This window comes from Geotrypetes seraphini, chromosome 2 (assembly GCF_902459505.1).
Source record: "Geotrypetes seraphini chromosome 2, aGeoSer1.1, whole genome shotgun sequence".
In the NCBI taxonomy this organism is placed as follows: Eukaryota; Metazoa; Chordata; class Amphibia; order Gymnophiona; family Dermophiidae; genus Geotrypetes; species Geotrypetes seraphini.
In genome coordinates this window covers 264,670,662-264,696,105 of record NC_047085.1, presented here as the reverse complement: position 1 = coordinate 264,696,105, position 25,444 = coordinate 264,670,662, and the positions used below count along the sequence as shown (strand labels likewise).

The 25,444-nt window shown below is 43.1% G+C and overlaps 1 protein-coding gene across 5 annotated transcripts in view; it reads right to left on the bottom strand.

Annotated features, from left to right (window-relative positions):
* SOX10 (SRY-box transcription factor 10) overlaps nucleotides 1–23,758 on the bottom strand; it is a 79,055-nt gene extending 55,297 nt beyond the window's left edge. The window contains exons 1-2 of one of the 5 annotated variants that reach the window (XM_033929553.1): nucleotides 23,639–23,756; nucleotides 20,459–20,590 (exon numbers count right to left, since the gene is read on the bottom strand). The gene's annotated coding sequence lies outside the window, so the exon portion shown is untranslated. Of the gene's footprint in view, nucleotides 1–20,458; nucleotides 20,591–22,120; nucleotides 22,137–23,638 lie in introns of those variants that run through there. The other 4 variants (XM_033929554.1, XM_033929555.1, XM_033929552.1 and 1 more) reach the window with 4 other exon arrangements.
* Between the last annotated feature and the right edge of the window lie 1,686 nt (nucleotides 23,759–25,444).

Here is a 25,444-nt window from a genome sequence, read left to right as displayed (position 1 = left end):
TACAAAAAATATTTTTTTACATGGGGGGGGGGGGGGTGTCAAAAAATGATGGGCCCCGGGTGCCACATACCCTAGGTACGCCACTGTGAGGGGGGCCTAAGCTCAAAGTGAGAGGCTCAGCCCCCTCTCGTAGTTATGCCACCAATTGTGTTTAGTACAAAATGAAGTACTTGCTGAATTTGTTTTGGGGTTTCCAGTTCAGTTTTGGTATATTTTTAATTTGTGATCCATTGTTCTGTATTTGGTGAAGTCTGTGTGTTCTGTGTGAAGAAGTCATTTAAAATTGTTTTATATATATATGGTAGTAATGGTGGGTATGGAAATTGGGAGAAGGACCCCCTCTTTAATTTCATCCCTGGGCCCCAGCATGTCTACAACTGGCCCTGCTTGGATCCTATACATGCAGCTCTGCAAATGCACCTCTCAGTCTTGACCTGCAGCATTCCTACTATTTCAGTACCTTGGTCCTGAACTGCTGCACTCATTTATTCAATACTGGGACCTCGCACACAGCTCTGACAAAACACCTCTATACTGACTTGCTCAATGGTTGCCTATCGCCCCAACGTTGTACCATCAAGGGCCTGATGCTAGCATCCTTGCATGAAATCCTTGCATGACATGGCGCCAAGCTACATGATGACCAAGCTTCCTCCATAAGTGCTGAGCAGGCCCCCTGGATGTGCCCTTCAACTGCAACCCACCAAATGACGATCCTACTCCCTCTTCATGCCAACCCACTGAAATCTACTGCCCCTACAGATTTGATCCCTTGAAGGACTCTTCAACTTTAGGAAGGCAATAAAAACATAACTGTTCACCTAACCCCCCAACCTACAACTATTGACCCCAGAACCATTACAATATGCCAAGATGAAGAGCAGCATGCATGATGAGGTGAGTGATCACAGAACTCAAATCATTATTATTATTACTCACCTTTTCTCCTTCACAACCAACCGATTCAGAAGAACCTCACATCCGAACTTTGTTTCTCCACCGGTTAGAGGTTGTAAACTTAAAAGTCATCACCAACATCTTCTCTCACATCAAGCAGCATTATGGGGTAAAGACCTGGAACAACTGCTCGTGCCTACTACTTATAGGAATTCAGGAAACGCCTAAAACACATCTGTTCCTGAAGTACTTAGGTAACTGACCTATACAATCTTAGTCCTCAACAAATGATCTTCAAATTGTTATTCTCTAACTCCGAACTTTGTTTATTCCACTCGATCTGTAATACTTTATAATCATTGTAAACTGCATAGAACTTCACGGTCCTGCGGTATATAAACTGTTGTTATTGTTATTATTATTATCATTAAAGGCATTATGTGCTGGCTATGCTCAAACTATACATAGAGGGGCATTTTCAAAACATACGTCTAAGTCCAATTTGGTCATATGGCCGATTTAGGGTAGGCCTGAAACCAAAAATTTAATCTCCACCTCCCCTCCCAGTGCCTTCTCAAAATGTAAGAAATACCTACATTTCATCTCTGCTTCTCCCCCTTTTTCACCTCCCCCCAACTAAAATAAAAATACCTGAGATGTTGGGGATCCACAAGTCCCACCAGTTGAAGATCTCCTCCCCGCCAAATGAACTGCACCTTCTGTGGTGGGCAGCAGCCTCAGTGCATGCTCAAAAACAGCATATAGGGGGCGTCAGGGGAGCCGGCAACAGTGGCTTGAGGTAGCTGCCACTTACCGAACAAAGTGTTAAGTTCATTTGGCAGGGAGGAGATCTTCGGCTGGAGGGGCTTATGGGGGGTCTGGGTGAGAGTGAAGCTTAGGGAGAAGTGGGGGGAGGGGCGGTGGGGGCAAACCTTCGGGGAGGGGTCCAGGTGTGTGGGGGGATGAACTTTGGGGGGTGGGGATGTCAGAAGGAGGGACTGGGCATCCCTCCTGCTGCCAATCTTTGGGGGGGTTCGCAGGTTGTCAGAAGGAGTGACTGGGCATCCCTCCTGCTGCTGATCATTGGGGGGGGGTTCATTGGGTGTCAGCAGGAGGGATTGGGCATCCCTCCTGCTGGTGACCATTTGGGGGGGGTCACAGTGGCTTTGGGCAGGAGGGACTGGGCATCCCTACTGCCGCAATCATTACAGGGGCGGGGGGACGGGTTGCCTGGGCCACTGAGCTGATCCAGAACTTATACCTGTTTCGACTTGGTCTAAGTCAAAATGTATAAATTCTATCCAGGCAACCTGTCAAACTTTTCAATTATGGCTGCTGGACCACATCCCGCCCAACTCTCGCCTTACCCACTCCTTCAAAGACGCCCCTTTTTGTTCTGGGCGCACAGAGGCAGGGAAAAGGCCTAAGCTGGTTTTAGATATGTCTAAAACCCTGTTCAATTATCAGTATTTGGATGACCTGTCTTTTTGATCGTCCAAGTGCTGATTTAGGCAGGTTTTTAGACCTTTTTTTTTTTTTTTTTATGAGCCCTATAATGTTTTAACTCCTGAACTAAGATGAATTTTCAGCTGAAAACATATGCTCTTAAATTTGGATGAAAATAGACACCTTAATGAGCCTAACTTTAGAAGCTCCGCTTTTTTAAAGTATCGGCTCCAGAATTCATAATGATGATCTCTGGTTTGAAGATTGGGATGAATTGTTTACCAGTCCATTCTGATTAATTCTGGGCTTCTCTCTGTTTCTTCTAAACGTCCACATAACTGGACATCTTATCTTTTGGAATGAGCTCACACCTTTTCAGGGGCAGCTCAAGGTAAGTTATATTTATGTACGCCAGGTATTTTCCTGCTCTACAGATTTTACAACTTAAGGGTCCTTTCTACCAAGCAGTGCTAAAAAGGAGCCTGTGGCAGCCCCAATGTGGGTCTTTCCTGTATGCTGAGGTTACTTTAGCACTTCTGATAAAAAAGTAGTTGTTTCCATTTGTGGATAAAGGCCATGCAATAATTTCCCCATTAGCACATGGCCATTAGCGCTTGGGCTCTTACCACCTCCTATTTTGTAGGCAGCAAGGGCTCGTGTACTAATCCTGTGTTAATCGGTTAGCATGCAGCAATGTCCTAACTAATTTATTTATCCTCTCGATGCAACAGTCTACACCAGGGGTCTCAAAGTCCCTCCTTGAGGGCTGCAATCCAGTCGGGTTTTCAGGATTTCCCCAACGAATATGCATGAGATCTATGTGCATGCACTGCTTTCAATGCATATTCATTGGGGAAATCCTGAAAACCCGACTGGATTGCGGCCCTCAAGGAGGGACTTTGGGATCCCTGGTCTACACGGTAGTAGTATCTGTCGTAAGCATGTTCAGATTCTACCACAGTGCTGGCCTCCATCATTTTCATTGTCAGTTAAAGGAAGTATAGAAAGTTCCTCGAAATAAATTAGTAGACTATTCCATTTTGATTCTTATATGATACATTATTATTCCAACACCAAGACCACTACCATTTTTTGTCAACAAGTTTTATCATAATCAAAATAATAACCTCACTAGTTCTGGTGTCTATCTGATACCTCCAGAGTCCCTATGTTTCTGGTTAGGGCGATAACCATGGCCTTTTTGTGCAGGTTACTCAGACTTCTTAGAAACTTGATGCAAGCACACCTGTAATCATATTACTTTTCCAAGGCATTCCCCTCTGTGGCTCCTACCTGATATACTACCAGATCGACAAACTTAAAAGTGACAAATCCCCTGGACCGGATGGAATTCACCCGAGAGTCTTAAAGGAATTGAAGGTTGAAATCGGAGAGTTATTGCAAAAACTCACCAATCTGACAATCAGAACTGGACAGATACCAGATGACTGGAAGATAGCGAACGTCACGCCAATTTTCAAAAAAGGATCGAGAGGAGAACCGGGCAACTACAGACCTGTGAGCCTTACGTCTGTCCCTGGAAAGATGGTTGAAGCACTGATCAAGGATAGCATAGTCCGGCACTTAGATACACACGACTTGCTGAAACCCAGTCAACATGGGTTCAGGAAAGGGAAATCATGTTTTAACAAATTTACTTCAATTTTTTGAGACCGTGAACAAGCAAATTGATAGTGGAATGCCGGTGGACATAATATATTTGGACTTCCAGAAAGCATTCGACAAAGTTCCACATGAAAGACTGCTCAGGAAACTACAAAGCCATGGAATAGAGGGAGATATACAAAGGTGGATAGGCAAATGGCTGGAAAACAGGAAGCAGAGAGTGGGCATAAATGGGAAGTTCTCAGACTGGGAGAAAGTGACTAGTGGTGTGCCCCAGGGTTCGGTACTTGGGCCGATCCTATTTAATATTTATATCAATGACTTGGAAGACGGAATATCCAGTGAGATCATTAAGTTTGCAGATGACACAAAGCTATGCCGGGCAATCAGATCGCAGGAGGATAGCGAGGAACTCCAGAGCGACTTGTATCAGTTAGAGAAATGGGCAGAGCAATGGCAGATGAAGTTCAACGTGGAGAAATGCAAAGTAATGCATTTAGGTAGTAAGAATAAGGAACACGAGTATAGAATGTCAGGCGCAACTCTGGGTAAGAGCGAACAAGAAAAGGACCTGGGTGTACTGATAGATAGGACTCTGAAGCCGTCGGCACAATGCACGGCAGTGGCAAAGAAAGCAAACAGAATGTTAGGCATGATAAAGAAAGGAATCACGAGTAGATCGGAGAAAGTCATAATGCCGCTTTATAGAGCAATGGTCAGACCACACTTGGAATACTGTGTCCAACATTGGTCTCCCAACCTAAAGAAGGATATAAAACTGCTGGAGAGGGTGCAGAGACGAGCAACGAAGCTAATAAGAGGTATGGAGAACTTGGAATATGAGGAACGACTCAAGAAACTGGGACTGTTCTCCCTTGAGAAGAGGAGGCTGCGAGGGGACATGATAGAGACGTTCAAAATACTGAAAGACATCGATAAAATAGAGCACAAAAACAAATTATTTACATTGTCCAACGTGACACGGACAAGAGGACATGGTTTGAAGCTAAGGGGGGACAAGTCCATGACAAATGTCAGGAAGTTCTGCTTCACGCAGCGAGTGGTGGACGCCTGGAATGCTCTTCCAAAGGAGGTTATTAAGGAATCCACTGTGCTAGGATTCAAAGGCAAATTAGATGCACATCTCCTTACGAGAGGCATAGAGGGATAGGGTAATTAAAACTACATCAGGTGTATACCTGATGGGGCCTCCGCGTGTGCGGATCGCCGGACTCGATGGACCATGGGTCTGATCCGGAGATGGCAGTTCTTATGTTCTTATGTTCCTAGATCTTAGCAGTGGCGTAGTAAGGAGGTGTAGTGGGGAGGGGGGGGGGCAGTCCACCCCAGGTGCAGTCTTTGTAACTGTCTTCCTCTCCACTCCCACTCCTTCCTGACCCCCACTGCCGTGTGCTCCTCCCCTCATACCTTTCATTTTCCCTGCGTGAGCGGCATTACAAACCTGCTGCCTGCGTCGGTGTCGCCTCTCTTTGATGTCACTTCCAGTGATGTCAGAGGGATGGCCAACACGATGCGGGCAGCAAGTTCATAATGCTGCTCACGCAGGGAAAATGAAAAAATATGGGGGAGGGGAAGGGGGCATGCACATGGCGGGGGGGTGGTCGGGAAGGGGCGGAGAAGAGGGTGGGGGAGGGGTGCCACTGCCCATTTACCACGCCACTGGATCTTAGATTAAATCCTTCCTTCTTCAAAACTGATTGCCATAGCCCAGGTGCAGCTCACATACTATATTATGCTCTTTTCACTTCCTCCCTCCATACTGCGTCTTAGCTGATATGATTCCCCCTCCTGCTCTTCCTTACAATCAATGAAAGTAACTTAGGTCACTTGTGCCATTCCCCCTTCTACTCCATATAATTGATTTTCATTGCTGTAAACCACTTAGCTACTTTTTGTAATTTGTGGTATTATATCAAACAAAAGTGAAATGTTCCAACCATGATTGTTCCATACAGGTTATTCCAGTTTTCTTGGAAGACCAACTTCCTAGTGAGAGGGATGGGCTAGGTCTGTATAAGCATTTTATATTGTTACTGTATTGCATTTTGTTGGTTATGATATAACCTTGCTTTTAGTCTTCTTTACTGGATCTCGATTCGACTACTGTAATGCAGTATATGTAGGTATTTCCAAATCTGAACTAAATAGACTTCAATCACTGCAAAATACAGCAGCTCAGATATTCTGTCATGTGAAGCGTAGGGTGTCAGGTCAAAACCGCGGAAGACAAAGGCGCGCGCCGACAACTGAGCGCAGCGTGGAGGTGCGCGCCGAAGAAAATAACTGGTTTTAGGGGCTCCGACGGGGGTGTGTGGGGGGGAACCCCCACTTTACTTTATACAGATTGCGCCGCATTGTGGGAGGCGTTGTGGGGGGGTTTGGGGGGTTGTAACCCCCCACATTTTACTGAAAACTTCACTTTTTCCCTAAAAACAGGGAAAAAGTTAAGTTTACAGTATAATGAGGGGGGTTACAACCCCCAAACCACCCACAACGCCGCCACGATCTGTATTAAGTAAAGTGGGGGGGCTCCCCAACAAAACCCCCCGTCGGAGCCCCTAAAAACTGTCATTTTCTTCGGCGCGCGCCTCCGTCTTGCGCTCAGTTGTCGGTGCGCGCCTTTGTCTTCCGCGGTTTTGTCTATGAATTGAAGCGTAGAGACCACAATACTCCATTACTTAAGAAACTACATTGGTTGCTGATAGAATATGGAATTGAATTTAAGATCCTCACATCAATATATAAAGCGCTCCACACAGGACCTCAGATTATTTATTCTTATTGACGATCCCGTATGTCCCAGTCCATCAGCTTCGATTGTTATATGACCATCAACTTGTTCTTCCTAGCCCCTCACATTCTTATTGGGGAGTTGACTAGAAGAAGCACTTTTTTGGGCCCCTTTTCTCTTTGTAATAAAAAGATTTTACCAAATACCTAATAAACATAAACAGCTGTACACTTCTCCCTCCGTATTCGCTGTGATAGGGGATTAACAGACCCGCAAATAACTTTTTCATATGTTATTCGAAGTTTTCTATTAAAAACTATCGTGAATATGGTGAAACCGCAAATAACATGGTGGGAGACCTGGCCTGTTCCTGAAGGAGAGGCAAAACACAGTGAAGACAGTGCTGGGAATCAGCAATTTTCTCTGTAAACATATTGAATCGGTGATTTCTCCATGCAAGCTGATGTAATTTGGGAGGAGAAGCCAGCAAGCTAAAAACTGCGAATAATCAAAACCGCAATTGCCGAAATCACAAATACGGAGGGAGAAGTGTATAGCTACTCTCTGCTCAATGATAATGAGTGACCCTATGCAAACAAGTATGTTAGACCCCTACTTTTATATAAATATACTTTAAAAACTCCTATAAATAGGGCCTCACATGGTTCTGACTGCACAGGAAACACAACAGAGGAGGAAGTAGCAAGTAGAAGTGCTGTCCACTGACTCTTGTCGTTGACTTAAACAAAATGCTTTGGGGTGGGGAAGAACCGATGGACCTCTAAAGGGTTTGGTGGCTCTGGTATCTTTCTCTTTCACTTTTCTCTCTGCCAGAAACTAACTTACCAGGGCAAAAACCTGACTTAAAGGGGTATAGTGAGGGTAACAGGTACCAGGGGCAGTGGAGTTCCTCCCCTGCACATTCGCTCCTTATTTGCCTTGCACGCGCACCCCTTTCCTACCCTGTACCTCTTAACTTCCCCGGCACGAGCAGAATCACCAACTCGCTGCTCATATCAGTGTCGGCTCTCCCTCTGACATCCGCAGGAGAGCCGACACTGGCGCGAGCAGCAGGTTGGAGTTGCCACTTGTGCCTGTGAAGAGATAGAGGTACGAGTGAAGGTGCATGCACAGCGGGGGGAAGAGTGGGAAGAGTGGGGGGTGGAGGGTGGAGGGGCAGAGAGGATGACGGGTGGTGCTGGCGCACTCACCAAGACTGCACCCAGGGTGGTCCGCCCCACCACTCCTGACTTGAAAGCTGCCGAATTGCACTTCTTTGAGAGGCCTCTCTTAAACATTTGGGTCCTGGGCATGTTTGCCTGTTTTTGGTACATCTAGTGCAGTGGTTTCAAACTCGCGGCCTGGGAGGCACATGCAGCCCACTGGGTACTATTTTGAGGCCCTCGGTATGTTTATCATAATCACAAAAGTAAAATAAAACAGTTTTTTGATCATGTCTCTTTAGCTATAAATGACAACATTATTATTAAGAAAGCCAAAAGGAAAGATTTATAAAGTATACAGAGTTTTTTACCTCATGGAAAATTGTCATTTCTTTAATAAGACATTAACTATTTTTTTCTGAGGCCTTCCAAGTACCTACAAATCCAAAATGTGGCCCTGCAAAGGGTTTGAATTTGAGACCACTGATCTGGTGCATGAGTGACCCTCAGCCTTTTTTTCTCTACTTGTTACCTACTTCCTACTCACTATTGCTCCCTGTGTCTGCTCAAGTATACAGTACTTCATTTTTTTTTAACTGTTTGTGACTGCCACTGCCTCCTCTGGTAGATTATTCCAGAAAGGTTCCCTTTGAATCCGTTTTCCTTGAATTTCAGATCATGATACCTTGTCCTTGAATTTCCTTTTCTGTGGAAAGTTTCACCCTCCTATATACTCTATTGAAACCTATCAAATGTTTCTCCAGTTATTTCTTTCCTCCAGTGATTGCATTTTGAGTGTGTTAAGCCTTTCTTTAGGGTTTATTGCAGAAAAAAAAATGGTGTACTATAGGGTGTGCTGAGGCATCCTCTGGTAATTTTGCCATGTATGTTTGCTATCCACATGCTATAAAAGTAAATTGTATTTTTGGTGCAGGGGAGTGTCTGGGTCAGAGTGGGCATGTTTTGTATTAATCGGTCAGCCTAGCATGTGAACCCTAACGGCCTACATAATGGATGACACTAAGGGCACATGCGCTAATCTGTTTTAATGGGCAAAACTGGCATGTAGCCATTAATACAAAAAGTAGGAAAACTGACCATTTTACCTAGTGGGAAAAATGACATTTAGCATGTGAGAAAGACCCACATAAGGGGACAGCAGAGAGTACAACTGGCAGCCTCTGTGTTTTATTCCTCCTGTTTCTTTCTCTTTGATCCCAGGGTAGAGAACTAAGGCTGTTCTAGATTTCTGGGTGTGGGTTCCTCTACTCAGTGTTGCCAGATACTTTTTATAATCCTGCTCAATTACCTTGAAAAAGTAGCCCAAAAACATCCCAATGTATGAGGGGATGCTGAAAAATTATCAGCCCATCTAACTTCATTTGGGACAGTCTCCACAAAGTAGGGTCTGAACATACTCATAGAAGATACAAAACAAAATTTACAGCCCCAAAACAACCCTTTCTAATTGGATTCAAATTGCTCCATAGATCTGGAAGTTCCCTAATACTCTAAGGAGAGGGGTTCAGACAGTGGCATATGTAGGGTATGTGACACCCGGGGCCGATCATTTTTTAACACCCCCCCCCCAATATAAAAAGGGATTGGAGGAACATCCCCTAGGAGCTGCACCCAGAGTGGACTGCCCGCCCCACCCTTGATACGCCACTGCCTGAGGAAGGGAATATTGGTCTTAAAAGTTAGTAAAAAAGTTTTTAAATTAGTCCAATAAAAAGATTATCTTATTTCCATTTTCTATTTATAAATGTTTATCAACAGCTACAATACTACTTTATTCTAAAGCAACAACAACAAAAATACTTTTTCTATCTTTTATCTTATTTGGTTTCTGTTTTCTTCACTCTCCATTGTCTGCCCTTTTTCTCTGTCCCTTCCATTTTTTTCTTTCTGTCTCCACTCCCTCCCCCATGCTCTGGCATCTCTCTCTTCTTCTTTCTTTTCCTCCTTCCCACCCCAACTCACCCCATGGTCTGGCATCTGCTTCCCTTCCCCCATGTCCTGGAATCTCTCTTCTCCTTCCATCTCTCTCCATGCTCTGGCATCTCCTTTCCTTCCTTTCCCTCCCTCCCTCCTTTCCTGAAGGTCTGGCATCACAGTCTCCTTCCCTCCCCCCCATGCCCTGGCATCTCTTTCTCCTCTCTTTCCCTTCCATCTCTTGTAAATGCATGGAGCTTAACAAACAGTATACATTTTTTTTGAAGATATAAGAGCATGGAGCTTAATGAACAGTATATATTTTTTTGTTGGGGCTTAGGGAATCTATGTGTGGTCTTTGTGGTCCCCACACTCTCCCTCCCCCTCCATGCACTGGTATCTCCTCTCCTCTCTTTCCTTTCCCTCCTCCCTGGTCTGGCATCTCTGTCACCTTCCCTTCTCTCCTCCCCCATGCCTTGGCATCTCTTCCTCCCCTTCCGTGGCCTGACATCTCCTTTCCTTCCCCTCCCTCCTTTCAATCCCCGTGGTCTGGCATCTCTTTTTCATCTCCCCTCCCTTCCCTGGTCTTCCTTCTCCTTCCCTCCCTCTCCCCAATTGAGTGTAGCATTTCTCTCCCCCTCCCTCTCTTCCTTTGTCACCCTGTAGTCAGCAGCGCAAAGTTTGCAATTCACTGCTATGGTCAGCATCGGCCTTCCTCTCTGCCGTGCCCTACCTTTGCGGAAACAGGAAGTAGGTGAGACCTGGTAGAGAGGAAGACCCAATGCCAACATGAGCAGCGAATCGTGAACCGGGAGGGGAGGCTGCTCTTCCCTCCCCATGGTCCCCATCCCCATGGTCTCTTGCTTTTGCTTTCTTCCCTGTATGCAATCTGGCACCTCTCCCTCAAACTCTTCCACCACCACTCCATCCTACTGTCAAACTCATGAGATCGCCCACCAACAAGCCACAGCTTTCCTTCTCCTTTCCATCCAACACAAATTGTGCCATGATGCAGTCCTAATTACCACACAAAAATCTTAAACCAGCCCAAAAATCTGCAACCTGCAGCTACTGAAAATTTCCCAAAACCAATGTTTCAACTGGGAGAGAAAACTGCGGACCTGACAACTATGCTCTAATGCAGGGGTGCCCACACTTTTTGGGCTTGCGAGCTACTTTTTAAATGACCAAGTCAAAATGATCTACCAACAATAAAATTAAAAAAAAAACCAAACACAAAGCACACTGTACGCATAGAAAATGTTAATTATCATTCCTATTCCAGGGTTTTCAAAGAGGTCAAAGCAGATGACTCTATGCACTATCACCTCAGTAACAACCATACAAAAATAGACAAATATACCCCCTCCCTTTTTACTAAACCACGATAGCAGTTTTTAGCACAGGGAGCTGCGCTAAATGCCCAGCGCTGCTCTCGACACTCATAGGCTCCCTGCGCTAAAAACCTCTATTGCGGTTTAGTAAAAGGGGACCTTAGTGTAAAATATAGACAGCAGATATAAATTTATACACATTTTGATCACTAAATTTAAAATAAAATCATTTTTCTTACCTTGTCTGGTGATTTCATGAGTCTCTGGTTGCACTTTCTTCTTCTGACTGTGCATCCAATCTTTCTTCCCTTCTTTTAGCCTGTATGCTTCCTCTCCTCCAGACCTCATTCCTTCCCCCAACTTTTCCTTCCTCTTCCCTGCCCTTTCTTTCTCTCTGCCTCCCTTTCTTTTTTTTTCTGTTTCTCTTCTTTCCTTCTGTCTCTCTGCCTGCCCTTTTTCTTTCTTTCTCCCTGCCCTCCCCCAAGCCACTGCCACTGCCATTGCCATCGGGGACCAGGACCCAAATGCCACCAATAACAGGCCCCAAGCTCTCCCTGCTTCGGCCAACCAGCATTCCTCTCCCCGACGTCAATTCTGCCGTCGGGAAGAGGAAGGCTGATCAGCCCAAGATCGTGATCAACCTATTGGGGGAAATGCTGCTGGGTCCTGCCTTCGCGGAAACAGAAAGTAGGTAGAACCCGGCAGGAAGAAGAACAAATGCTTCACTAACCTGTCTCCCGCATTAGCCCGTAGCGAATGCTTGCTTCAGGGCTCTCAACATGTGCCTGCCGACTTCCCTTCTCCCCCCCCGCCCCGGACATAACTTCCGGTTTCGGAGGGAAGAGAAGAGAAGCCGGTACCCACACGTTAGAACCCGGAGCATAAGTTCGCTATGGGCTGAAATCTCCAAGCCGGTTTTTTTGGGGGGATTTTTAATATTCAGTAGCGGCAGATGACAGCTGGGCGGACCGCCCAGCTATAAGGCCCTAGGGAGAACACTGGAGAGGAAGGCTGATCGGCCCGTAGATCAGGATAGCAACACGAGTCTATCACGGAGCCCGGGATGGGCTCCGCGATCGACTCACGTTGCCTTCCTGAGCTACTGGTCGATCGCGATCGACGTTTTGGGCACCCCTGCTCTAATGTTTCTTGTTGAGCATTCTCTGAGGGAGGAAGTGACACGGCTCCAACCTTAACTTAGTGCTTTTTACTTCCTTCCTATAGCTTAATCTCAGCTACTATTGGGCCATAGTTTCAGAATGGACTTCCTACTGTTCAGTTTGATTGGCACCTTCTCTGGAGCAGGGACCCAGAATGTTTCTCCTGCTGTAGCATAGGAAGGGAAATTTTGCATCTTGCTACAGGTTTTTCCAGCGAGAGCTGAGGTGTAAACTCTCGGTACTTGTCTTACCTCTAATGCAGTGCTTATCAAAATCCTAGTGGAGGCAACAGTGATCATCCCACAATATGGTTCCATATAAAAGCTAAAGCAGAGTGAAAACACACAAAACCTAAAAGTCCTGGATTTCAAATATGCTGACTTCAGTAAAATAGGAGTGTATGTGAAGAAAGAGTTGTTAGGATGGGTAGGTATAGGAGAAATGGAAAGGCAGTGGCCTAAGCTGAAAGCAGCTACAAATATGGCCACAGATCTTTATATATGGAAAGTAAACAAAAGCAAGAGAAAAAAGAAAGCTACATATCGTTCTCCAAATAAGTGGATGGAAAAAATAGAGGAAAAAGGGGTGGCATTCAAGAAATACAGAAGAATGCACCAAGAGGAATACAGAAAAAATTACCAGGTAAAATTCAACAAAGAGAAGGAAATCCAGCTAGCAAAAGCCAAGGTCAAAGAAAAAATGGCTAAAGATGTAAACAGAGGTGATAAAGACTTTTTTTCAGATATATTGGAGAAGGGAGGAAGGCTATAAGGGGAATTGTAAGACTGAAACATGCTGAGACCTGCTATGTGGAGAATGATGAGGATAAAGTGGACATTGTACTGTATATTCATGGAGGAAAATCCTGGAGAAGGACCATACATATCTGCCATGGGTACATATAGGAACGGATATTGCACCGTTAATGGAAGAAAGTGTTTATAGGACCAGATTGGATACATCCCAGGAGGAGGTTTTTAATCTTGGCATGTTTGAAATTCTGTGCTAGAAACATTTAGCAAACAGTGAAAGAAAAGTCTGTGCTCGCTGTAACCATGTTGCTTCTGCTTTTAGCCAGCTCTCTTTTTGGTTGTGCCTTTTGTTGCTTGGCTCTTTTTTCTTTTTCTGCTTAGCAACATCATCTCCTTTTTCCATTTCCAAATTTTTCTACTCTGGCTTCACTTTCTCACTTTCACTTAGAAAAATATCGGTGTTTGACATTTTTTTTGTTTTGTTCCTCTGCTTCACAGTATTTTCCAGACCTATCTTAGCTTTTGATTACCAAGATCGTTTTCATCCAGTTTCTTTAAATCTCCATTTTATCATCTTTCGCCACATTCTGAGAAAAGTTTTTAAAGTGAAGCAGCCTGACTCACTAAAGTGCTCCATCATATTAAGGACATAAGCAGTGCCTCTGCTGGGTCAGACCAGAGGTCCATCCCGCCCAGCAGTCCGCTCGAGCGGCGGCCCATCAGGTCAAGGACCTGCATAATAATTCTCTATCAGTACCCCTCAATCCCCTTTTCCTTCAGGAAATCAGCCAATCCTCTATCTATACCCTTCAATCCCCTTATCCTTCAGGAATTCATCCAAACCCTTCTTGAAATGCTGTAGCGTACTCTGTCGTATCACAACCTCTGGAAGCGCATTCCAGGTGTCCACCACCCTCTGGGTGAAGAAGAACTTCCTAGAATTAGTTCTGAATCTGTCTCCTCTTAATTTTTCCGAATGCCCTCTCGTTCTTGTATTTTTCGAAATTTTGAAAAATCTGTCCCTCTCCACGCCCTTCATGATCTTGTAAGTCTCTATCATGTCCCCTCTAAGTCTCCGCTTCTCCAAGGAAGAGAGGCCCAGTTTCTCCAATCTTTTGGCATATTTTAGGTTTTCCATACCCTTTATCAGTAGCATCGCTCTCCTCTGAACTCACATTCCCCCTCTTTTACTAAGGCGCACCAGCTGATTTAGCGCACGTTTAGTCATGTTATGTATTTTTATGCTATTTTAATATGTTTAATATTAAGTTGTTCTAATTATGTATGTTTACCCTAACTTTGTAATTTTAGCTGTACATCGCTTAGAACCTGGAATAGGCGATTAATCAAATCTTATAATAAACTTGGAAACTTGGAAATGCTAAACGCTAACACAAATATAATGGACACGTTAGCATTTAGCATGCGCTAATATTTAACGTGCGTTAAATTGGCTAGCACGCCTTAGTAAAAGGACCCCATTGTTAATGTGCCTTAGATAGGAGATAGGCCCTAAAGACTATAACTGTAAAATGCATTAAAATCAGCTATTTAGTTTAGTTTTTTAGTGACGAATGTTTAATTGTTTGTAGGGGGGGGATCCTTGAAAAAGCGCCTAGCGAAACATGTCAGATCCAAATCTCCTCAAGTCGTAAGTTTAAAATGAAAAAGAAATGAAGATGCATATAACATAAGTACATATTTATTATTAAAAACAATCAAAATCAATCAAGGTTTATCTTAAGAAGATATGGATTTAAATAAATAAAAGGCCAATGATGAATTAACACTTATGATTCCCTGCTATAAAGTGATTTTGAGTGGTGGTGGTATAACTGAGGCCTGTTAGAGATTTAAAGTAAATCCTGGACTTTGACAAGCTGTGCAGTGAACATAAAACTCAAAGGGTTCATTATCATTGAATGTTTATTTGCATAATCTTCGAGTAATAATAATTTATAAAATTATTAACCATCTAAGAATAGAATGGAGTGTTTAAAATCAGCTATTAATATAAGCTATGTAGAACTGACAAGTTACCCAGTTCCTGGACAGAGATGCTAATCCACTTCTGTATTTCCAACAACCTGATCATTTTTGGACTTATAGAATTGCTTTCAATAGGTAGAATCAGGGACCACAGATACCATACTGCTTTGGGATGTAAGTTCTAAATCAAGGTCTCTTTCCTGTGTAATTTTTAATGATTTAATTATTTTTGAGAATAGGTGTGCCATTCCTACGTTTTCCCTCCTGTTTGGTTGCCTCTTTCTCCTTCTTGGATTTGAGGCCACTGGTATACCCCTAAATGACAAGAAGTTTGGCTGGTAAATGCTGTATTAAACATCATGTTTTAAAGGCCAACCTTTCTCCACCTTCCCTTATCCATGGTAGTCAGGAAGTGAAAAAAAATTTGAAGAAGGTGAGGGGAGGATGGAGAAGAAAGGAAGAATGGGAGAGGAGGAGAGAAGAGGAATAGCAGAAGGGAAGTTGATAGTGTGGGGATATGAAGAGTATGACATAGCCCACAATGTGCACCCACCCCTCTCTTATTAAAATCCTAGATCTGCCTATGTAGGAAATTCAGTTGAATTTCTTTCTCATGTATGGCAGGACTGAAAATAGGAGTTGTGCGTCTTCTTCATGCTTAAGTGGAACATGCTGTAGGAGATTTTTTTCCCTGTATAAAGAAGGACACCAGCCCACCCTATGCACAGCTCTCCAAATGTACCTCAATCCTGACCTGCAGCCCTCACGCTATATACAGTTTTGTCAGTTCACCACAATCCTGACCTGCGGTCCCTCCACTGCCTGCTATTCCATGGAAAGTCAGAAAGGGGTGGTACAGAAGAGGGGTGAAGTATTTATGTGCAAGAAAAGAGAGCAGGATCTGGAGGTGATCAAACAGGTAGAAAAGGTGGTGGCAAAAGGATGCTTGGGTGCACAGGTAGAGGAATAGTCAGCAGAAATAAAGAGGTAATTATGCCTCAGCATTAAATCTCTGGTGAAACCCCATTTAGATTACTGAGTACCGTTATGAAGACTACATCTCCTAAAAGATATACGCAGGATGGAGTCGATCCAGATGGCAACTACTAAAACGGTCAGTGGAGGTGGTGTAGCTAGGACTGACTAGGCTCCGGACATAAAAATTGAGATGCCCCCCACCCCCCAATAACACCATCACTCCCAAGGCAGTGGTTTGGGGGTGGGGGGATGAGAGATCAGATGGACATTTCCCAAAGCTGACAATTATTAATAAATTCAGAAAAATATTTTTTTCTACCTTTGTTAGCTGAGTGTTGCTTAGGTCCTAGTCTTTCTTATGTTTATTTTTTATTTTTGTAACTTTCTTCAGGTTCTCTTGTCTTTTTGACATTTCTTCTCTATGTCTACCATTAATCTTTCTTGCATGCCTCTATCTGTCTTGCCCCTCTATATTTCTGTCCCTATGCTCCCTCCACAATTAGCAACATTTTTGTGTTCTTGTCCCTCCCTTCACACCTTCCTCCTGCCCCCACACTCTGTGTCTAGCATCTTTCCCCAGTCCAGTTTCTCTCTTTTTCTTCCCTCAGCTCTAACATCTCCCCTTCTCTTCCCCCTCCCCTTTAGTCTGGATCACTCTCTCTTGGTCTCTCTCTTCTGCTCCTACCCCAAGGTCTAGTATCTCTCCCCCTCCCACCCCTTCTTCCAATGTAGGTTCAATGTCTCCGCAACAACACACTCTAGCACATATCTGGAATTTGTCTATCTCCCTTCCCTCCCCCCCCCAATCCTGCAAATGCTGCAGCAGGTTATGGTGGAGTCAGCGCTGAAAGATGTTCTCTGTATGAAGAAGTCTTTCCTTTGCCTGTCCTGCCTCTTGTGGGCAGGTTGTGGCAGAGGAAAGGCTCCACTGGACAGAGAGCAGTTTTCAGCTCTGCCATAACATGCCGTAGCATTTGCAGGAGGGGGAAGAGGGGAGGTAAATATAGAGACATCAGATCTGTGTGGGGGAAGGAAGAGAGAGTGCAGTTTCCGGTAGCTCCTACCATTGGATGGTCCTGGGCATTTTGCTTGCTCCATAGTATTAGTCTTCATCATAAAGCATATGGGTATAGACTTAAAGATCTCATTATGTATACTTTGGAAGAAAGGTGGCAGAGGGGACACATGATAGAGACATTTAAACACTTCTGTGGCATAAATGCACAAGAGGTGAGTCTCTTAAGTTGAAAGGAAGCTCTGAAATAAGGGGCTATGAAGGACCGACCCAGGAGTAATCTAAGGAAGCACTTCTTTAGAGAAATGGTGGTGGATGCATGGAATGGTCTTTTAGGGGAAATGGTGGGGATAATGCCATCTGAATTGAAGGAAGCATGGAACAAGCCCAGAAGATCTCTATGAGAGAAGAAGCAAAAGATGATATTGATTACTGGATAGTATGGATAGGCACACTGTTTGAACCATGTGGTCTTTTTCTGCTGTCATGCAGAAGTGCAGTGACTGGAGACAGAGCAGTGCTATGGATGATTGCTCAGCTCCATGGCCCCAGGCGCTTTTTCCAAGTACTAGTAGGGAAGGCATTGCCTCCCAACACTGGGATGATTATTCCTTGGTACAGCTTTCCCTCCCTTAGCAAGATGAAAAGACTTGCGGCAGTCCCTGGAGCCTAGCATAAGGAGTCTGAGAGAAGCAGGACAGTGCTCTATGTGTGGGGCAGTGGTCTGGGGCCCATTAATCATTTGGTTACTAGAGTTTAGCCAGAATCCATTGACAGAGCCCTTAGAATGTTAATATTTTAACTTTAAGAAAGAGGCCGAGTCTCCTCTTTTAATTTTGTTCTCTGTCCCTCATCTCTTTTCTGTCTTCAAGTTTTTTCTGGATCATTCTTTATTATTTCCTCCCCTCCCATTTTATTCTGCAGAAATTCTTGCTCCTCTTTTACCACTTACCTAGTTATTATCTGTTCTAGAAACTATGAAGCACCACTCTTTCTACAAGGATAGAAAGGCCAATTCATTGAATTCAGTACTTTTGCAAACGATGAAGCACTGACAGTTTAGAATGCTGTGTCTGGAGTCTGATAAGCAGAAAGCGCATGATAAGGCCTATCCCTTCACTCCTGAAATGGGAAAAAGTGTCGTTGCCATGTTAATTCAGTTTTCTCCACAGAAATAAAAGTTAACAAAAAAATAAATACATATATTATAAAATGATACAGTTTAGTGGATTCATTTAAAACATTGGTTGACTAACTTTTAGGAAATGACATGTCCTTTGGAGTGGGTTTTTTTTTTGTGTGTGTGTGTGTGTTGACCTTCATTTCCCTGGAGAAAACAACTTTTTGAAGGCAGATCAGTATGTCTCATTAGACACAGTAGGCATGTGCCTAGGGGCACCTGTGCTATGAAGAGCACATGTGCTTTCACATGACATTGGTGTGATCCTTGCCTCCTTCTTTCTCATCAGCAGGAGGAAAGTCCCTGAAAATCCTCCGCCTGTATGTAAATCTGGCCCTACTCATAGGCTGTGAAAATTTGAATTAGACCAATGAACGAAAGGCCTGTAGATTGTACAAAGTTGATTTCCACTATAGCAACTGGATGTTCAGCTCTGGTCTTCCCTGGATGGATGGCCTGAACAAGCCATGTTATTAGTGTACTATGATCGACTTGTCAGAGGAAGGTAGATGGGTCCCTGAGTGTGTTCCTTTCTATGGATCAGAAGTGGGCCATGCCTGGACTTGACAAGAACATGAATGGGTTCACATCACACACACACACACACACACACACACATACATACTAGCTGCAAATACCTGAGCCCCTGTCATAGCAGACAACGGACAGTGGAAGCTTTTGTGCCGGCTCGAGGCCTTGCACATAGAACTGGTATTGTCCTGTCTTTTTGGCGTGGCAATTGGAGAGTGCAGCAGCCACAATGAGATCTTACATACAGTAAAAGCATTCGGGACAGACATTAAAAAACAAAATAACAATCACCCTTGTGTTTTAAGGAAAGGAGCTATGAATTGGAAGTTTGATAAGGCTGTCTCCCCCTTCCCTCCCTCCCGTTTTTCTCTCCCCCTCCTCTCTTTTCTTTTTTGTTTTGGGCCCTTTTGCTGTATATCCTCTTTGTTCAGCCCAGGTGAATTAGAATCATGTGATTAAAAACATAAAAAGCTGTAAAAAGACTGCTGTTGTCCATCAGAGGAGAGAAGAAGCGGAGGGAACGACAGCTCTCTGTCTGGCCTTCTCCTCTGGATCTCGGCCTCGCCTCCGTGCTACTACATAGAATTTTTCCATGTCTGTCAGGCATATATACACTTTCTAAGGGACCAGTGAGAGGATGGAAGGCAAAGGCAGTTTTGGCTTTCTGAGCAGCAGGCTTCTGGAGAAAGGGCAAACAGGACAGGAGCATCTGTGGCAGCACTGGATGGATCATCCCAGGCAGTGTGCTCTCTCTTTCTCCAGCTTTGGCTATCCACACACAGCCTGCTAGACTCCTTCACCCGGAATGTTCTGCAAGAAAACCAGAGAAAACAATGTCTGTGGCAGAATTTTAGCCAAACTGACTAGTGGGAGACCGAGTAATCTAAGGCACTGCACCAGTTTTGCCTCTGTTGAGAAGTCTGGGGCTGGGAGAAGTGTGGATACAGCTGGATATTATCACCTGTTTTCTCTCCTCATCTCATGGAGAGTCTGCCCTCCAGTACTACAGAGGAGGGTATTTCCATTTTATGGGACCTGAACATCAAGGACTTCAGCTCCAGTTTTTCCAAATAATCTGTTGTGGTACAAGAGAAACTGCTTTATCAAGGGAAGTAGGAACCAGGCTGTGGAGTTTGGAATCTTTTCTTGGCTGGTGGGAGAGAGAGAGAGAGAGAAGGTGTTTTTTTTTTTTTTTTTATTTTAAAGAAGATGGAACACAGCAAAACCACTTACCCAGCTCACCAAGTGTGGAGCTATTGGATTTCTGGATTACTTCTGAGACTCTGAAGCCTGTGGGTTCTAATCTCTCATCATCACATCTTTCATATCATACCAAGTTGGCAAATTGTGGGTTCAGTCACCAACTGATTAATCTGTGGCTTCATGTCTTTTTCGCACCTTTCCTTGTATTAATCTTTCAACCTAATCTATGGTTGAGCCTTGACTCCCTATTCTCTCTCTCTCCCCCCCCCCCTTCTCTTAGCATGTGACCGCAGCACTCAGGAATGGCTTGTGTGTTTTCACTTTACCAGAGGTCTGGATAATAATCTATGCTCAGGTGAACCCAGCTTCCCACCTTCTTTCAGCCATTACAGAAAAATGAACAGGGTAGAGAGGGGAGTGCTTCATTAGAAAAATAGTCAAGAAGACTAGTATTAGAAAAGCAATAATTTGTTTCTTTAACATGGGGTGAGAGTTACCAGGTAACAATGACAGCTTCAGGTTATGTGTATTCCTTTTCTGTGACTCTCAGCAACAAATCTGCTTCGACCGCTGATTACAATCCTTTTTGTTGCTTGCACACCTGGAGCTTGATTTGTCAAAGGAAATTCCTATGGTCATAAAGTAGAAGAAAACCCCATTGAGAACCCTGACCCTCACTTTTGACATAAATGGAACAGGGAGTTTGGAATGTGCTACTGTACTTCTAGTCATCCCACTCACAGAATGATTTGCTGACTTATCACATAATGATTGTTTCCCTGTCTGATGACATCAGCTGTCACAACACAGCCCGAGCTTTCCATTCCATTTTCTCCCAGAAATAACCGAGGATTGAGGAAAGGAATTTTTAAACTAAGAAGCCGAGAACAGGAGATGACAGAGCAGTTAGAAACTGAGGTGAATAGCAGGGCTTATTTTTTTGCCTCGTGACTTTTAGCATCTTTTGTGATATTTGAAAGGAAAACTTCTTTGGTCTCAGGCTATAATCCCAATTCATGGCAATTGCATGTCAACAAGCCTTTATATTAGAAGTTTGTTTAACTGAATTCCATGCTCTTCGCTGGTAATATTGTTAGTGCAAGCATAACAGCCTTAAAACAGCAATATGTAACATACTTTTATACTGCTGATTATGTAATTCCCCTCCTGCTATGAGCACTGTATACAGGAGATATGAAGCAGCAGCATTTAGGAGTGAAAACTAAGCACCATGGGCTTGATTTGAGGTTCCAATTGGTGGCATTGATAACATCAGAGTTACAATAGCTAGGCATGGACCTTTGCATCAGACAAGATCCAGCGATGGGTGGGAATGGGCCTTTATCAGAACCAGTTCAAGAGACTGTGATACCCTGAACCAGCTTATGTATCAGTGCCTAGAATCCAGTATCTTCCTTCCACTCAGTATCTATCCAGTATCTCCTCTTCAAAAGTCCTCCTTGTCCCCCCCCCCAGCCCACTGATGATAAAGGGCATCAAAATTTCAGTTTAGCATCTTTCCTTGTTTCTTCCCTCCTTTCTATTCTGTGCATACTGAACTACAAGCAGAGGAACAGGAGGAGAGAGATGCTGGACTGAGATTTGGCACACTTATTACAGGTGCCCTGCCCAGTGCATCACCTGGTCCATAGGCTGAGCAAGTCCTGGCCTTAATTTCTTTGATAAACATGTTTGCAATTCTGATAGTGCATGCAATGTCAGCTATATATTTATTAAAATATTTTTATACCACTTAATCAGGATGGATTTGATTTAAACCATACCCATAACATTATGAATGGATTAATGGAATTCATTTACCCAAAAATTTAAACATTGCATAAATATACAGCTCATGCAACATAATTAGAAACGAATCCTTATTTCATGATGAATAACTTTTGCACTATAATATATTTTAAACAGAAAACTATCTTTAGATAGATTTTTCCTCAAAAAAGCATTTACATAAATTCAATTCCTGATTTTAATAAAGCATATCTGATTTTTTTAATATTTAAAATAAATCATTGATTTTTATCCATTCTGCACTTAACTAAAAAAATAGATCACAGAGGCTTACAAATTATTAAAACTACATATTCTGAAGATAGATGATTAATAGCATGACAAGCCTCCCTCCTGCACCCGGGACTGACCTCTCTCACTTTCTCCTTCCTGTCAAACTATGTAAGCAGGTTCAGAGTGGCTAGCAGGAGAATGGATAGAGCGACTTATCCTTAGGTCTCTTCTTGATTCTTTATTGTATCCCAAACCTTCTTCTTTCCCCCTTCACTTGCCCCCCCAGCCTGCATCGCCACACACATGTTCATAATTTTATCATGTGCTTGAAATTGCCATACTATACGAGGGTCGTTTGAAAAGTGTAGTTAAAAAGTAAGTTAAATGACGTAGTCTCCATCGAGGGCGATACACTTAGCTGGCGAGTTTCCAGTTTTTTCATAAGCTCTTTTTCCTATTATATGAAAAAACTGGATAGTCACTGGACTAAGGGCTCCTTTTACTAAGGTGTGCTAGCGGTTTTAGCATGTGCTTAGTGCGCGCTAAAAGCTAATGCCTCCATAGAGCTTGCATTAGTATTTTTCATTTAGCATGCGCTAAAAACATTAGCACACCTTAGTAAAAGGAGCCGTAAGTGTATCTAGCCCTTGATGGAGACTATGTTGTTTAACTTGCTTTTTACCAAGATATGTCATGAACTCTACATTAACCTGATCCTGATGTTACTGTTATGAGTCCTTATTAATCTTATGCAAGCCACAATTATTTTTTGCTGTTAACTGTGGGGTATAAGAAACAGTGTGATATAGTATGGTTTTCAAACCACCCTCATTGTTAATTTAATATAAGAATCTAAACTTAGAATAATAGGTCCATTCTCAACATCCTGCTGATTGGGAAAGACAGATCAGGTCATTTTAAACGTTTATCTTTATCCAAATTTTCAGCCAAACCTAACTAGCTGGGTTTTCAGATGAAAAGTTTCTCAATAGTTACAGGGATATTTTTTTTTTTTTGGCCAAAATATAACCATCAGTTAACTTAAGTGGCTGATTGAAAATCAGTACAAAGTGCTAAATTCTATTCCCTGACCTAGCCAGCTTCTGCCCTGTCCCTTTTTTAACTGACAGCATTTAAGGACCTTGTTCTTTCAGTCAATTAAATTTTACTGATCTGGGGGAGGAGGGAATGTTTAACAGATTAGGTTTAATCAGCTACAGGACTTTTTTTTATTAAGTTTCATTAAGCTGCCTAAGGTGGATCTGGGTGTGATATGGGCATGCAGAGAAGTGGATGGCTGTGACACCTAGCACATAGGTTGGCACTATTCACTAGCTGTCACAATTACCAATTATGCAGCTGCAGTTACCACTAACTCAAGTGGCCCACTCAAAAATAAATAAATAAATAAATGCATATCATCAGCACAGCATTCCCCACATCTCTCCCCGATAGCCAATCCCTCCCACATATCCAACTTCACTGACATTCCTCAACTTTTCCTTAATTCCTTCCAAAGCTCTAATCCATACCAATCCCCCCACTGCATAACTGATCACTCCTCTAAAGGCTCTCTACTGGTTCCATCCCACTCCTGTGCATAAATCCTGATGAAAACACCCTCCCCCACAGTCTGCCCTTCTCACACCACTGACCTAACCTGGAGGTCTTCTGCAGTAGCTCAGCAGTTCTGAGTAGGTGTGGCTCTCTCTTCCCTCTCCCTGGTCTCAGCTAGTTTCTTATGTAGCTGTATTGACTCCTAGTGGTAGTCTCACAATACTACTGCTGAGGTACCCTGCCATACAATCTCCTTATATGGTACTCCCGTGCTATCTGCCACTCCAGGTAACATGGTGTCCCGCATGTTAATTTTTTGCTATTAATGTGCGGTAAGTGTAAATCCTGCCACACTGTAGCAAAAGGACCCCCAAATTAGCCAGCTAAGTCTTTTAAAAATGCATCTCGAAATGTTCATTTTTAAACCTCTTTTCTTTAATTGCCATTTTCTTTCCTATTCCTTCATACTTTCAATTTAAGAATGGGTTGCCAACTGGCTCCAGGTTTGCCTGACAGGGTTATTCCGGTCCTGGATTTACCTCTTTGCATGCAGGAATTTATAGTGCTAATTTCCTAAATGTGTTTAAGCAAAGCAAAACTACAGTTCTGGAGCCACCTGGCATCCTATACCCCTTTACCATCATGCAGACCAGGCAGTTGCCTAGGGTGCCAGCTTCTTTTTGGAGGAAGGGGGGTAGCAAAGAGCAGCTACAATCAAATCAACACTATAAATTCTGGACAGCCACATTAACTCAAAGAATCATAAGTGAAAACTTTAAACCTCAGAGAGGGGGAACATTTTCAAATAACCCATTTATCCAGAGCTTTTACCGCAGTGACTGGTGATAAAAAAAAATCCCCTAATGCAGCATGATAAATGGGGGTCTTAATGTTTAATACTTGTATTTTAAATACTTCATCAAAAAAGTATTTATACTTGTATTGTAAATACTTTGGAGGGGCATTATTTGTACTTGAACTTGTAGTTTAAATATTTTATGTTTTAACATTTTTATTGAAGGAATAAAATAAATAAACATTTATGTAATACATATAGGTATTCATTACAAATGATTTCATACATTTTGAAAATTCAGTTCACATATTCTATTAAATACAATCATTCCTTCAAATATTTTATATGATAAAACCAGACCCCCCAACCTCCCCCTCCCCTCCCCACCTTCCCTCCATTCCTCCCATTCCCCCCTCCCACCCAAGATGGAAGGTGACAAGGACAACCAGGCATAGGATACAATGAATACCATAAAAGCTTGAATGTAAATCATTAAGAATCAAACTTCGTGCTCTAGGTGAAAGTTTTTGAATATAGTGATCCCAAATGTTCATAAAAAGAAAAGTTCGTCTAGGAGAACGAAGAACCTCCCAAACTTTAAATAAAAGTACATGATGTAATTGGTTCCTCCAATGCCAAAAGCTAGGAGGTTCTGTTTGCATCCAATATTGCATAATACATTTATGACCCACCATACAAGCTTTCTGAAATAAAAGGCATCTTCCTTGACCAAATACCCCACAACAAGCAGCCTTGCCAAATAACCTCCCCCCCCCGGAGAACCCACCACAGGACTATAGTTTCATAGTTTATTAAAAATTTGATAAAATGCTTAACATAACATTTCAAAGCGTTGTACAGTTAAAATAAAAAATAAATAGAAGATAAAAAATAGTACAAAAACTTACTTACTTAGGGGGGGGGGGGGGATAGAATGGCAGACCAGAAAGACTTAATAAAAGGACATTGCCAAAAAGCATGAGATAATGTATTGAGATCTTTATCACATTTCATACATTTTGGAGAATTTACCAATCCTGCATGAAAAGCTTGTATTTGTGAAAAATAGGCCCTATGTATCACTCTATATGTGCATTCCTTCCATACA